Source organism: Chrysochloris asiatica, unplaced genomic scaffold (assembly GCF_000296735.1).
Source record: "Chrysochloris asiatica unplaced genomic scaffold, ChrAsi1.0 scaffold00095, whole genome shotgun sequence".
Lineage (NCBI taxonomy): Eukaryota > Metazoa > Chordata > Mammalia > Afrosoricida > Chrysochloridae > Chrysochloris > Chrysochloris asiatica.
This window is the reverse complement of record NW_006408613.1, coordinates 1,302,299-1,306,882: the sequence shown is the minus strand read 5'-3', so window position 1 is coordinate 1,306,882 and position 4,584 is coordinate 1,302,299. Positions and strand designations below refer to the sequence as shown.

Sequence of the window (4,584 nt, the reverse complement as noted above, 5' to 3'; positions counted from 1 at the left end):
GAATAGTTTTCATCTTGTCTCTATGGGTCTGGTGAAAGGAGATGGGGATAGGATTCTTTTGATTCAATAGTGAGTAATTGTTATCATGACCAATTGCAATTGTCACAACTGTAAAGATAGAAGATGTGTAACAAAAAGGCGGGGAGTAGTTAATCATACATTCCAGGAACAGAGGATCTTAGGACCATCATCAGGGAAGAGCATGAGAGGAATGTGGAATCCTAACCAGAGAAGCAGAACCCAAGCACAGTTTGCAGCACGTTACTAATGTTAATCTGCAGATCACACTGAATTTGCCATTAGCATCATCTGTGCAGCATGGTGCATTTGAAGTGGTCAGCAAAGTTTAGCCTTGATTTTGAGTTCATTAAAACTTTGTAAGAATTCCAACAGCCTGTACCACACACCTTCAAAAAGAGTAAACATGTTAAGGTAAGCAGACAGCTCTTTAGAACCCACGATACATTTTCTTGCTGTATGTGTGTTAACGTCTCCGACTCAAATGGGCAGTTGTGGAGCGGTTCTTCTTCAGCACAACTTGGTCTTGAGCTGACAGCCTGGCGGGGTGGAAAGGGCCCGTGAGGGTGGGAAGGAGGGACTCGCTCTTGGTGGTTACATTACAGGCACACAATCCCTGGTCCTTCAGGTCTCTCTTTGTATCATCTGGTGTAACAGTTAATGTAGTATTATACTTTATTTCAGAAGTCCTCCCTGTCCCACAAATGACATTCTGCTGCTTCAATATTCAATGGACTATCGAAATTCAGAAGATGAGTAAATAAAGAGTTTAATCCTCAAACAACATCCTTTAGTGTTCTTGTGGGAGCTCAGTCAGTGCTGTCAATCGAATGTTCCATCAGTAAACTCAGACAGACGTCTCCTGTCTCTGTGATGTTGGGCTGCCACATTCTGGTCAAGCACTTCACTTTGGGGGACACCATGTTGTACGTGTCAGGAACTTCAGTTTCAAACTGAAACCCTGGTAGTAATTGTCATCTGGGGACACAGTCAGCTAGAAGCAGTGGAGTTTGTTGGGGTCGGGAAATTGCACTTTACAGGTACAGGATAATTCGCTTCAAGTTCTGCAATCTTTTTGACGAGCAGCTTGTCTTTCAGGGATACGCTCCAGGTGGAGTCGGACTCTGTAGCTGCTGAGAGGGACCCTTAGAGACCAACATCCCACTTAAACTTGCTGGCTAGAGTGAGCATCCCTGCTACCTCTGGGAACCCTGAGATCAGCGAGGAGATCCGGGATCCAACACATTGTCCATCTCGCACGGTGCCTCGGTGAGTAGGGGACACTAAGAATATTATCCCGATGTTAAAACAGATTAAGTGTACTTCCAAATGTAGTTTACCTTATGTTATGTGCCTCTTCTTCATAATGGGCACGATGGTTTTGAGAAATTATTTTTCCGTCCTCAACACTGCTGGCTTTCTGTTAACAAAGCTTGGATTGGATCTCTTTCTGTCTCTGTGATTGACTACAATGATTTTGGTTTGGCAACATGATGAGGTCTACTATAAACAACCAATCAATTCAAAGAAAACTTTCTTGGATGGGTGGACTCCTTCCAATCTACTGGAACTCAGGCAAAGCTTGCTTGCTTTCTGCTGTTCTTTTGCTTCATCATTTCTTCCTATTGCTATAGCTGCCTTTCATTCACAAATGAGTGTTACTCAAACCATACACAAAAAAAGATTGGTGCAAGTAGCTACCAAAAGACAGAAATGTTTAAACGAAGGGCAAGCATGGCATAGTTTACCAAAAACATCAAGATTGTGACAGCAAAGTGACAACAAAATTTTTGTGTATTAAAGACTATTGTATCAGCTTATAAAACAAAGAACTGAATGCCTCTCAAAACATAAAATTAAGTTATGAATTAATTGTAGGGGTACAAGTTGCTATACATTAAAAATGCTATTAATTCTTGGATTGTTGTTGTTGTTAAGTGCCATTGAGTCCATTCTGACCAATAGCGACCCTGTATAGGGCTTCCGAGGAGCACCTGGTGAGCTTGAAGTGCCGAGCTTGTAGTTCAAATGCCTTTGCAATCTGGTGCATTAACCCACAGTGCCACACCAGGACTCAATCCTTGGATAATTAAGTCTAAATACAACAGAGAAAAGCCATGAAAAATGGCCATGTAGAGAAGTTGAGAATTCTTTACTGAAATTTCTAAATATGATCCTTTATGTAGTACTCAATATCTTGTAAGACTGATTAACTCTCTAATAATCTTTTATCATGATGTGTTATTTTTAATAGAAATGTTTGCCTAATTAGTGTACTTTGACACCAAAATCCAAGCACTGCTAGGGAGAAAGCTACTAAGTCAAAACTGAGGGCTTGAAACCTGTCATTACTCATGTTAGTAATGAAAAAAAACAAAAACAAAAACAAAACAGCATTCTGCTATGCAGTATGCTTGCCACACCCATGATTCCCCACATCTTATAGGCATCTTCAATGCCTACTGCCAATGTTTACAATGTCTGCTGAAGCAGTAGCAGCAAGTGCTGCCCTAAAATATGAAAAGAGAAACATTGGGGTCATTAATATATCATAAAAGAGTAGAATTCAAACCTTAGTGTTCTAATTTAAATAATTCCTGAGCCTTGAAATCAGAACTGATGAGAGTTGTTAATCTATCTACCAGACACTAGACTGCTATACCAACTGGAATTACCAATTTACCAAGTGTTCAAAGGCCAATAAAGTCAAGCAATGGATATTCCTGTTCTGTCCACAATAGTCACTTAACACCTGACTTATTATCATCCATATTTATACAAGGTCACTAACTCTTAGCCTTTTCCTCTCAGTTTCTTTTCTCTTTTGGCTCTGTTAGCTTAGCTATGATCTTTGGTGCTTACAGATATCTTTGTCTCAAATTTACCCATCTGCTGCTACACTTTCTAGTCATTTTGGAGACATGATCCATATGAGAGCCTGGACTGAATCCATCTATTTTGGCATATATAGAACCTCAGGCAATACAAGCTATTTAATATCTGTAAGTTTTCATCTTCTCTCTAAAATGGAGTTTAAAAAATATCTTATTTGAATTTTAAAATATTTGAATATGAAAATGTGCTTAAATACATCACCATAGTGCCAGGCACATAATAATCTCTCAAGAAATATTAGCCCTTTTATTAGATAATATCTTATGAGACATTTATTAAATGATATAAGATAGGTCACTTAATTTCTGGGAAGGTCAATAGAATCATGTTTAAAGGTTGTACAGACAAGAACAAAGCCTACGTTAATATCCCTAAAAACGATCTGCCTTTACCAGTAGGCACAGGCCTCATGTTTCTCTCTGTAACAACTCTATCACTTAAGCTTCTAAAAACTGGGTGTGTTTCCTTCCCCATGGCACTGCTTTCCTCACCTCACTCTTCATAGAACCCAGTTCTATAAAGAAGAAATTCATTTTCCGTTCAACAATTTATACATATTTTGTTTTCTGACATTAGTTGCAATCACTTGCACCAATCTTAATTGCTTTTTATTCTTTTATGAGAATCTTCTGTTTAAATAATTACATTGGTACCAACTAAGCCTCAAGATTTTACAAGTTCTTCATGGCCATTTGTAGACACCATTTGTCTTTATATTTATTGTACAGTCTAGTGTGGTTCTAAAGGATAAGCAATGGACAGTAAAATTGGTTTAATTTCATGATTGGTGGTTCAAACTCACCACTTGAACTTTGGAAACTCTATATGGGGTCACTGTAAGTCGGAAATGGTGCAATGATACTTAACAACAAAATCAACATGTAATTTATGTGGTTAAACTTACTCCTAAAGATGCATAACTAAAAAAAAGTGAAAATATAAAGTGGGTAAATTGCATTTACTTTATATGACAACCATAAGAAAGAACACATTAAACATATTTAGAAATGGACAACAAAAGACCTGGCCTCTGCTCCAAATTAACATTTTAGCATTTAATTACCTTAGAGATTTACTCTGGTTGAGTTTAGCTTTCTCATTCACAAGATGACAGATTGGAAATACATGATTTCTAAGGTTCTGTCTGACTCCAGATTTCTACAATCGTTTACAGCAAAGGATAAAGTTGATGTTGATGTTGGGAGTTACAACTTCAGGTTTTTCACCACAATACTTTCATTTTATTATTCGCCTAATGAATGGTAAAATGTTAGCAGAAAGTGCATTTTACAAAGTCAGGAAAAAAATCCACCAAGCCCTTAAAAAATTGTAAGCTGGATTCATTCTGATTCTAATAAGATGGTACCAGATAGTGATAAATGTCTGAGTCATAAAAGAAAATGACTAAAAAGAAACCAATGTCAACAGACCAAGTCAGTATAAATTGGGTAGTTTAGGCATGTGCTTAGAATGCAGGAAAATTGCCTACCTTAGAAAGTGATGAGGTGGGTGGCAGTATGAGAGTCATTACCAAGATAAATGTATGACATAAAACAACAAGAGCTCAGCAGTTGGGTGAAGAACTGTTATTGGAAGCATAACATGATTTTACTTAACTCAGCTATGATAATCATCACACACACCTGGATGAAGGAAGAATAGGAAGAGATA

At 37.8% G+C, this 4,584-nt stretch overlaps 1 pseudogene; it reads right to left on the bottom strand.

Moving 5' to 3' along the window:
- Positions 1-686: 686 nt before the first annotated feature.
- Positions 687-1,209, bottom strand: LOC102811252 (annotated as a pseudogene).
- Positions 1,210-4,584: the final 3,375 nt, after the last annotated feature.